At 45.3% G+C, this 11,401-nt stretch overlaps 1 long non-coding RNA gene across 1 annotated transcript; it reads right to left on the bottom strand.

The window, feature by feature from the left end:
* Window positions 1-1,257: 1,257 nt before the first annotated feature.
* Window positions 1,258-9,408, bottom strand: LOC135734594 (uncharacterized). Its single transcript, XR_012337592.1, has 6 exons — window positions 9,158-9,408; window positions 2,779-2,919; window positions 2,358-2,455; window positions 2,132-2,217; window positions 1,936-2,051; window positions 1,258-1,797 (listed from the first exon to the last, which is right to left on the bottom strand). It is a non-coding gene; the product is annotated as an uncharacterized lncRNA (long non-coding RNA).
* Between the last annotated feature and the right edge of the window lie 1,993 nt (window positions 9,409-11,401).

Below are 11,401 nucleotides of genomic sequence, written 5' to 3'. Positions count from 1 at the left end.
TCTTCACATTTACATTTATTCATTTGGCAGATGCAAAACGACTTCACGAAGGCATACAATTTTCAGTATGTGTTCCCTGGGTTTGAACCTATGACCTTTTGCGCTGCTATTCAATGGTCTACCACTTTTCCCAAGTTTTTCTCCATGCAAATAAATGTGTTTATGAGATGCCTCTTTGTTGTTGTTAATTAGGAATGTACTTATTGTTTTTTAAAGTAAGTAGAACGTTAGTTCAACTGCTAATGTACATATTACATCAGTGCATATGTGTAAAAGTTCATATGCATTATGCACTGTAACATTGAAATGGCTGGTCTTTCTTTGCCTTAGGATTCTAGAGATAAATAGAAGTAATAAAGATCACCATCTTATGCATAACACAAACACTGTAACCATGATATATGAGCGTTAAACCCTCAGCAGGAAATACATTACATAATACAAAAATTATTTGAGTTTCTGTTTTTTAAGACAACATGTTGAAAATAGCAGGGAAGACAGGGTGTTACATCAGATGCATAAGCTGCTGGCTTTTAGTCTGTGATTTTTTTCTTGTTCTCTCTTCTGTGAGACAGAGGTGAGCTCTGTCATCTGTGGGAGTCTTTTAATAAGAGAAAACTTACATAAGTAACCCGCTGAAACACAGGCTGCTAAAATATACTTTCATCACAAACCATTTGGGACATACTAAAGCAGAGAAGTAAAAATGTAGCTTTTTGTACTATAGGGAAAAATGTATTGAATTTGATAAACTAGCAGGCTGTTCAGTTAAAATAGCCTCGAAATAATGTTGTCACAATACTGCAGCTCATTGCCAGATTGTTGTTTTACAGTAGTCATTGCTTTTAGATTGTAGCCATAATGAGTTATTAATACACAGCAAAATCACTGGTGTTAAAATAACACCCAGGGTGTCAAATTTAACACTGGAAAAGTGTGTATATGTGTCCACACTACACTGTGTTAATTTAGTCAAAAGTGTAGTGTTAATTTAACAACACTCATTATATGTTAATTTAACACTCAATATTGTTAAATTTTACACTTTGTTCAACACTATTCATTGTTGTTTCCACACTACACTGGTGTTGGCACAGAAATACAGTGTTAAAAATTAACACTCCTAATTTAAGGTCAACACCAGTGTAATGTGAATTCAACAATGTTAAGTGTTAAAATACTGATTAATAGCCACTTTTGTTGCTAATGGGTTGTTTCTATAAATGACAAATGACAAAAAATATTGCAAAACCTCTTTTTATTAAAGTACATCACATTTAATATTTACATTGATACACACAACACTTTGCATTTAACACTGCTTATTTAAATACCTCAGCTACAATTAGAATACAGAATACAGTATGGAATAATGAAAGTTATCTTATACCACAGCGCAGTGACATAAAAACCACTTATTATAAGGTCTTTAATATATCAAATGAGAGTTTAAAAAAAATTTGCCACCCTACTCAAAACTTGAACATTAAAATACACTGCAATTACCTTACTGGCAGGCAGAAATGCTTATCCTTCACAATACTAAAGATTTTTCCATAACAAAACAATTCAAAAGACGTTTCATTTTTCTTAAATACGTTCCAACCTGGTATTTAGTTCTGTAGTTGTTTTACTCATGATGTAGTGGAAGGCTGCATCAGTGGTCTTCATCATGGAGGGAATGGCTTTTTGGTCCAGAATGATGCAAAAATTCTGGATGCAACTTCTGTTCCCAACGCAGTGCAGGCAGGGCTGTGCTGATTCTTCCACCTCAAAGCATGGATTGATGCTCATCACCTAAGTGTTTTAAAAGAGTGTATTTGATGAATGTATTTGATGTGTATTTATTAACTTGTATGCATTTACATGGGGTGAACAATGCAAGCAAACTAACTGCTGAATAAATAACTAGAACAAAATACTAAAAAAACTTACATAGCACAATCAGTAGCTTCAGTTGCACATTGACCCTCTCCAGTCTTTCTTCCTTTCACAAATGAAAGGCAAGTGGTGAATGAGCCAGGGAAGAGCTGCCACATAACTGTCCCGTCCTAGCAAAACAGAATTTAAACACCATGAGTATACAGTTAAACTTTAAAACCGTAAAAGTAGCAAACCCATGTACACTTACCATATTTAAACTCCTGTTGACCAGACAGAGGGTCATCCATATTGTTGTATGTTGGCTATTTTGCAATACATCACCTCAGCATATTTCTGCAGATTTTCAAAGACAAAAAGAGTCAAGAAAATACCAAAAAGGGTGCAGTTTTAACCGTTATTTGAATAAAAATCATCTCAGTATAATAAATCATGTTAGAGACAGTGTACAGTACAAATGTACTGTGTGTACTCACATAACTAGTTGGTAAGCTCTTATCCTCCAAACTGGGTTAAGGAATAACAGTTCCAGAATTCATGGGTATGCCGTATACAAATATAGTCTGGTAGGGTCCTATCACAAAAATGACAATAAAGACTCTGAAAACTCAACATTCTTTTTATATTAAAAACAGCACTCAAGACAATATGAATCTTCATTTATACATTTTCAAAATAGTAATCAATTTGATTGCTATTTAATATGACATCAATAGCAAAACGATGTATGAGAAGATTATATTTTTATTAAAGTTGGCAGCAGGTCATGTGAGTTTCTTTCCAGATTAATAATAATAATAATAATACTATGTAAAAAACTACATATACTAAAAAGATTGGTTAACTGTTCAGTTATGTCAAATAAAATGATTTATATGTATAAATACAAAAACTTACCTTCTGTAATGAATTTATATAAGTAAGCAGTCGTTTCTCATTGGAAGTCATCCATGTCAGGTCTTCTTTAATAAACTGCCCTAAAAGCATCTCTTCTGAATGATTTGAAGCACTCAGTGTGAACTTTCACCAAACTAGCATCTATAATGACAGAAAAACAAATGTTCATCATACACGTTTTACACTTTCGTATGTATTTGCCATTTGCATCTGTCTGACATCTAGCGCCACACAAAGCTTACAACACACAATGCATCCAATCTGTGCATACAAATGCTGATATATTGTGAGGTTTTGGTCAAATTAATTGTTGGTTTGGCGATATTTCCCCTGTTTGCATACATCTTAGAAAACACATGACGATGCGGTTGCGGTTCCCTTTCAATACGGTTCACTTCGCATTGCGTCAGTTTGCTGACGCTATGGGGGGAAACTCCTGTTTACTCCGTGATTGAAGCCTATTGGTTAACGTCTGTAGAAAATACAGACCAATGACGTTTGAGCCCGCGCGGGGGCGTGGCACACGTCCCTATATAAGCCGGTGAAATACGTCAAGAGCTCATTACTTTTCTCCTTCAGCGCGAACCTTCTCGCTGCTCCGAAGAAGAAGCCCTTACTCGCCGTCGATCCAAGCACTGCAGCGGACTACAACACACCAGCGTGTTCCCCTGCCGCTTTCCGGTGAGCCTAAAAAGAGTTATCTAAAAGAGCAGAAGCGCGTTGAGATAATGTCGCTTCGGCATTGCGGCTCCTGCCGAGCCCCTTTGCCTGTGGAGGATTTCCACAAGGAGTGCGTCATCTGTCTGGGTCCTGCCCACGCCGAGGCCGTACTCGCTGAGGCGGGCTGCGCCCACTGCGAGCTCCTTCCTATCGCGGTGCTGCGCTCCCGCCTCGAGATCTTTAAACGGAAGGCTTCCCGTGCTCTCCCGCCTAAACAGCAGCGGAGCCGTGAAGCTGGAAGACGCCCTGAGACCGAGTCCACGCCGGCTCATCCCCCGCGTGCTCTGTCTCCCCGCCGTCACCCTGTCACCTTCGCCCATGAGGACCTACGCCCCCTGCCGAGTGCTAGCGGCATGGTTTCCTTTGGGTCCGGTGACAACTTGGAAGTGATGTCATCCTCTGAGGAGTTAGAGGATTGGGCGGCTTCGGATGACGACGCCCACGCAGCCGCCGCTGATGAACCTACCGAGTCGCGTCCTCACGACTCTGAGCTCATCCGCATCTTGACGCAAGCTACGGCGGAGCTCAACATTAAGTGGTCGCCGCCGTCAGAGCCTCAACTCAGCCGGTTGGACGAATGGTTTCTGCAGCCCGGGCGCCGTCAATCGTCCCGCCAATGGCAGGCGCCGTTTTTCCCTGAGGTTCACCAGGAGCTCACCAAATCTTGGCGTGCTCCCCACTCCACCCGAGCTCAGAGCGCCGTCTCCCACGTCCTCTCCGTAGTGGACGGCGCCGATGAACACGGCTACTCCAAGCTGCCGCCGCTCGAGGAAACTGTCGCCGCCCATCTCTGCCCGTCTTCAGCCGGCGGATGGAGGGCTAAGTTGAACCATCCGTCAAAGCCCTGTCGCCTGACATCGACCCTGGCGTCGAAATCTTACGCCGCCGACGGCCACGCTGCATCCGCTCTCCATACGATGGCGGTGCTGCAGGTATACCAGGCAAAACTCCTCCGTGACATGGACGAGACAGGTCCGGACCCGTCGACCTTTCAGAACCTGCGCAGCGCGACTGATCTGGCCCTTCGCGCCACTAAAGTCGCCACTCAGGCTGTAGGAAGAGCCATGGCCAGCCTGGTTGTTCTGGAGAGACATCTGTGGCTGAACTTGACGGAGATAAAGGACACGGATCGGGTTGCCCTTCTTGACTCGCCCGTGTCACCGTCGGGGCTCTTCGGCTCCGCTGTGGAGGGGTTCACCCAGCGCTTCACTGAGGCACAGAAATCGTCGCAGGCTATGCGGCATTTTCTACCAAAACGATCTGCCTCAGCGTCTGAGACCGGCCGCCCAAAACCGCCGCCAGCTCAGCGCCCTAAGCCAGCACCAGCTCAGCCCCAGCAGAGAGCTGAACCGGAGGTCAAGCGCCAGCGTCCTGCACGACCGGCTGGCCCGCCTCGACGCCGCGGTCCCCGTCCTCGGATTACGCTTGACCCGACGCCGGCGCCGCCTCCCTGAAGAGAGTCTGAGGAGGAAAAGAGGCTCTGGTCCCGCTTCGGCCGGCCCGCCATCGAAAGTTCTGCGTGTTTCAGTCCCCTCGGGCGCTGGACACACCCTCGCTGTAACAGCGAAACACAAATTTTTACCTTTTCACAAAAAGAGCAAATTTCCTCCTCTGTACACACAAACACACACACACGGCTTAACGTCCATAAGCATATCGACGCTCGCCGTCAAATTTCACGTTTGGCAATCCACCCCCGGTATGCCGGGCTGGATTCTAAACGTAATCCAACACGGTTATTCACTTCAATTCGCCCGGAGACCACCCCGGTTTCGCGGCGTTCTCTACACCACTGTCCCAGACGATCGTATGCAGATCCTCAGGGAAGAGGTGCGTTCTTTATTACTAAAAGACGCGATAGAGACGGTCCCGGCGGATCAAAGCGAATCAGGCTTTTACAGTCGTTATTTTCTCGTTCCAAAGAAAGACGGCGGCCTCAGACCGATATTGGATCTACGCGTTTTGAATCGCGCTCTTGCCAAACGGCCGTTCAAAATGCTTACAGCCAGACGAATCATGGCGTTAATTCGACCGGGCGATTGGTTCATATCAGTGGATCTGAAAGACGCTTACTTTCACATTCCGATAGCGCCACGTCACAGGCCGTTCCTAAGATTCGCGCTCGACGGGACAGCATACCAGTACAAAGTTCTGCCCTTCGGATTATCTCTGGCACCACGCACATTTACCAAATGTGCGGATGCGGCTCTCGCCCCTCTCAGACAGAGCGGCATCCGCATATTGAATTACCTCGACGATTGGCTTATTCTAGCACAGTCAGAGAGGGAAATTACTGCGCACAAGACCGTTGTACTCCAGCATTTGGAGAATTTGGGGTTCAAAATCAACCTCCAGAAGAGTTTGCTCACCCCCACGCAGCGAATCGCGTTCTTAGGCACGACGCTCGACTCATTAAAGATGCGGGCATGGCTTACACAGGAACGCGCGCTCACGGTCAGACGCGAGGCGGCATCGTTCAAAGCGGGTTCACACCTCCCTCTCAAACGATTCCAAAAAATGCTGGGTCTGATGGCAGCAGCATCCCCACTAATACCGTTGGGAATGCTGTTCATGAGGCCGCTTCAGTTTTGGTTGAAAGCGAAAGTTCCGCCCCGTGCTTGGTTGTCGGGCCGCTTATTAATCAAAATCACGTACAGCTGCGTGAAAGCGCTTTCGATATGGACATCCCCTCACCTTTTCCTCTCGGGCACGGAGCTCGGCTCCGTGAGCAGGAGGAAAGTGGTGACTACGGATGCGTCTGCGACGGGTTGGGGCGCTCACTGCGACGGCGAGCTCGCCTTCGGTGCGTGGAACAACCAGTTGTCTCAGCTACATATCAACCACCTCGAGATGTGGGCGGTTATCTTGGCGCTACGACACTTTCGACCGAAACTCCAACATCAACACGTTCTAGTGCGGTCGGACAGTATGACGGTGGTTTCGTTCATAAACCACCAAGGAGGGCTGAGATCTCGCCCCCTATCCAGGCTGGCGAGACGGCTTTTATTATGGGCTCACGCGAACGTACGTTCGTTGAAAGCGACTCACGTACCGGGTGTAGCCAATACGGATGCAGACATTCTCTCGCGCAACGGTTCGCCGCCGGGAGAATGGAGACTGCATCCTCAGACGGTCGAGAGAATATGGACCGTCTTCGGCCGGGCGGAGATCGATCTGTTTGCGTCAGACGAGAACGCGCATTGCCCGATCTTCTTCTCGAGACACCACGATGCCCTGTCGCAAGCATGGCCGGCGTGTCTTCTGTATGCTTTTCCTCCGGTGGCTCTGTTACCACAGGTCCTTCAGAGGATAAGAGAGACGAAATGCGCGATAATTCTGGTCGCCCCGTTTTGGCACAACCAACCATGGCTCCCCGACCTATGGCAGCTGAAAACATCAGCACCATGGCCAGTACCGCTGAGGAAAGACCTCCTATCTCAGGCGAGAGGGACGATATGGCATCCACAGCCGGAGCTATGGAATCTACACGTTTGGTCTCTGAACGGCAACCATCACGCCTTTCAGGACGAGTGTTAAATACTCTAAATGAAGCTAGGGCCCCATCTACCAGGCGCCTTTACGCTCAAAAGTGGTCTATTTTTTCTGACTGGTGCACGACGAAAGACCTAAACCCAAACACCTGTGAAGTGGAGCATATTCTCTCCTTTCTGCAGGAAATGCTGGACAGCGGTCGCGCGCCCTCGACGCTTAAAGTGTATGTGGCGGCGATAACGGCGAATCACGCCCTTATCGCCGGTCGCACCGTGGGAAAACATGATCTCATCATTAAATTCCTCAGAGGCGCTCGCAGACTAAACCCACCGCGACCTAACACGGTCCCGTCTTGGGATCTGTCCACGGTCCTGAAAGCGCTGCGCGGCCCCCCTTTCGAGCCCCTCGAACAGGCTGACCTGCGCGCTCTCTCGTTTAAAACCGCTCTCCTCCTGGCGTTGGCATCGGTTAAACGAGTGGGCGATTTACACGCGTTTTCAATTGACCCGTCGTGTCTGGAATTCGGTCCTAACGATAGCAAAGTGATCCTTAGACCGAGAGCGGGATACATTCCTTAAGTTTTGACCACCCCATTTAGAGTTCAGGTGGTTTCACTTCTCGCCCTTCCGACGGCGGACGGCGAACAAACCCCGAACACGCTCTGCCCCGTCAGAGCGTTAAGAATATACACGGACCGTTCTGCCTCATACCGCAAGTCAGATCAGCTGTTCGTAAGCTTCGCACAACATTCCTTAGGTATGCCGCTCACTAAACAGAGGCTATCTAAATGGATCGTCGAAGCCATTGCTTTGGCTTACGCCTCCCTGAATGAACATTGTCCAGTTGGTTTAAAAGCTCACTCCACGAGGGGTATGGCTTCATCTTGGGCTTGGTCTACGGGGATTTCTATCGTTGACATTTGTAACGCGGCCGGCTGGTCCTCGCCGTCTACGTTTGTCAGATTTTATAGCCTGGATGTCCCTGCCTTACAAGCACAGGTCTTATCGGCTTAATGATTCACGCGACTGCGTTTCTGTATGCCTTCACGGTGCGTTGCTAGCTCACCGTCATGGCTACCTATTAATAATTCATGCACAGCTCGCGGCGCGCTCAGGGAACCCGCCGTCTCGTGCTCTATTGTATATGCATCATGGTGCGTTTAGAAACTTCACTGTATGCGTATTACTGTTTCATATATGGTGCTTACACTTGCGCTCGCTAGAGCTATGTATATGCTGGGTTAGGGCCACATGCAGTGTCTCTCCGGTAAGGGCACCTCAGTCCGTTGTGTATGCACGGCGGGATGGGATTACGTTCCCCCATAGCGTCAGCAAACTGACGCAATGCGAAGTGAACCGTATTGAAAGGGAACGCTTAGGTTACTCACGTAACCCCGGTTCCCTGAAATAACGGGAACGAAGCATTGCGTCGCTGGCCGTGCTACAAACGTCTACGCAGCGAGTGTTATTCGGCTGCGCGCTTCAGTCGAATAATAATGAGCTCTTGACGTATTTCACCGGCTTATATAGGGACGTGTGCCACGCCCCCGCGCGGGCTCAAACGTCATTGGTCTGTATTTTCTACAGACGTTAACCAATAGGCTTCAATCACGGAGTAAACAGGAGTTTCCCCCCATAGCGTCAGCAAACTGACGCAATGCTTCGTTCCCGTTATTTCAGGGAACCGGGGTTACGTGAGTAACCTAAGCGTTTTCTCCGTGTTTTTTAGTAATTTGAATAATTAACCGATATCCGTGCAGTCACGTGCATGTAAACGACCTCGTTAACTCACGGTATCTAGCCTATATGATTACCTTATAACGAGCATCATATGGTGAATAAACGAGCTTTCATTTAACTTAATTTCATACCTTCAATTTGTAGTGCATGTCGCGTTTTATCATGGTTCAATTCTTTCGTTCATATCTCCTAATATTATCCTTCTTGGTTTTAAACTTTTAGCTAGCAGTTTAACTTTATACTAAACTAACAAGGGAACAACGTAACACAAGGTAGCTCTGATTAAACTGAACCAAATAACGAACAAAGGGGAAATAAAATGGGAAAAATATCTTATTTAGGTTTTTGGCATATGGCTGCGTAGAGTCAGACAGAAAAATAACAGTTTAATTTAGCTAAACCATGTGAATATTATGAGACTGATTTACCTGATCTCTTCAGTCCTCCTGTGAAAGAAAATGGCGGTAAAATCCCTGACAGGATATGTTTAGTGGAGGCGTGGCTTGATTTACACCGCTCAGTGTGAAATCTGATAACACCCTTGTTTTACACTGACACTGTCGTGAATATAACACTGGCCTAGCAATGGCAGTGTTATTTTATTACCAGATAGTGTTAAAACAGCATCAACACTGTGTATTTAACACCATCCCTGAAAATTTAACACTGGTGATTTTGCTGTGTATGCTGAAGTGCAGCTCATGTTCTTCTCTCTGCAATGCTGTTCAAGGTTGAAGTCAGAATAGTAGCAGGATTGTTCTTTTCTTCTCATATACTTTAGCTATGTATTGATCTATCTGCTTTACCTTGGTTCTAAAGCCTCAAGCCCTTAATATTTCAGAGCACACACCGACTGATGGGTCATGCAAGGTCTTTGGTAGACTTTTATTCAATAGGAGCAGTTTCTTACACCTCATTATGGCATAATAAGGAAGCCTCACCGAAATGTGCCCTTGTGCATTATAGAAAAGTAGTCAATGCTACAATGAAAATCTCTGAACTCTGCTCATATGAGATGCTTATTTGCCTGCACACTGCATTTATAGCGACAAATTGTAATGCCATATTAGGGTAATACCACAAATGCAGTAATAAATGACACTATGAGTAGATTACCAGCAGCTGAAGGTGGAAGCCTTATAAGTCTCTAGACTCATAGGCCATTTCTCAATTCCAAGAGCGCAAAGAATGGACTTCGGTTCTCGTGGAGACCGGTCTTGCCAGGAAACCTTGGAAGAGCGAACTCAGAAGGATGCGAGGACAGAGAAGGCATCTTTGCGAGAATTGAGATGTGCTTGTGCTTCCGATCTTTCTGATGGCTTTTTAGCATATTTTAAAGGGGGGTTAATGATATTTATGCATTCTGACTTGTTAACACAGTTTAAGAGTATTACTGTGCCGAATGCACCTCGCCAGGGTTCGTACTATTTACGGAAAAGTTTTTTTTTGAATACAGGTCCAGCTGACGTATCAGGAGTAAGCCATACATATCATTTATTTTTATGGGGACTTTCCCTTAAAAGCACGCCCAGACCTCAATCAGTGGGAGAGAGAGAACCGAGGACGCTAGAAGTCACAGGCATTACATCACGCGACATCTTTGTTTTATATCAAGATTCAACAAGGCAGGAAAGTAGAAGTGTGTTTTTGCATGTAAGAAGAAAGCCATCATTATGGAAACAATGGATATAGTTTATATATCCAGGGACGGAGCAGAGTTTTGCGTGTGTGTTTGATTAACGCTGGGTTTTATTGAAAAGTCCCAACTGGGTTATGAGTTGCATGTGGTAAGTAAGACTTCTGTGTAATGTTGGAAGTAGGCACGTAAGTGCATATTATAAAACGACACGAACATGTAGTCAATTATAAGTTATCCAGTGTTGTATAAAGTGTCGCATGACTTGCCGCAGCTCATAACTCCTACTTCCGAATTTTTTCGTACGTTATAAGAAAGAATTGATAAAGCTGATCTGTCTTTCATAAATCAGATAAAACTAAAGACTCTTCAGAGATATGAAGGATGTAATACTACTTTATACACTCTCAGAAATAAAGGTACAAAACTGTACCTTTTCTGTCACTGGGGCTGTACCCTAAATTTCCGTTTGGTACATTTACAGGAATACAAAACAGAATACAATTTTGGGTAGATTACCGTAACTTAAGGACCTACATTGTTAGAAAGAAGTCAAAATATCTACCCTAGCTGTAAGTAGGGCAGCACCCTTTAAAAAGGCAATTGTATGGAACATTAGGTACAGATATGTAAACATTTAGTACCAATATGTACCTAAGAGAGATACTAATATGTATTTTTCAGGTACTAATAAGTAGTGATGTAGTACTCGAGTACTTCTGCTTTCTCGGACTCATCTCGGACTTGTTCCTTTAAAGATTCGGTCTTGACTCGGTCTCGGAAGACAGTGAGAGGAGAAGGACTCGTAATTTCAGACCGAGTCCTCGAGACCAAACCATTTTTTTATGTTCATAAAAAAAACCACACAACATATAACAATAATAATAAATGCAATGTTGACGGGCATTTTTTGAAAATGACATCCCATGGTGAAATGCAAAGATACTGCCATCAGAGCCATTTATTTATCTCTAGAAAAATAGCCAGAAGATGATGCATGTGGTGGGATTTTTTTTATGATAGTCCATATTGAGAC

Source organism: Paramisgurnus dabryanus, chromosome 1 (genome assembly GCF_030506205.2).
Source record: "Paramisgurnus dabryanus chromosome 1, PD_genome_1.1, whole genome shotgun sequence".
NCBI lineage: Eukaryota > Metazoa > Chordata > Actinopteri > Cypriniformes > Cobitidae > Paramisgurnus > Paramisgurnus dabryanus.
The sequence above is the reverse complement of the archived record's forward strand: the minus strand, read 5'-3'. Positions and strand labels throughout refer to the sequence as shown.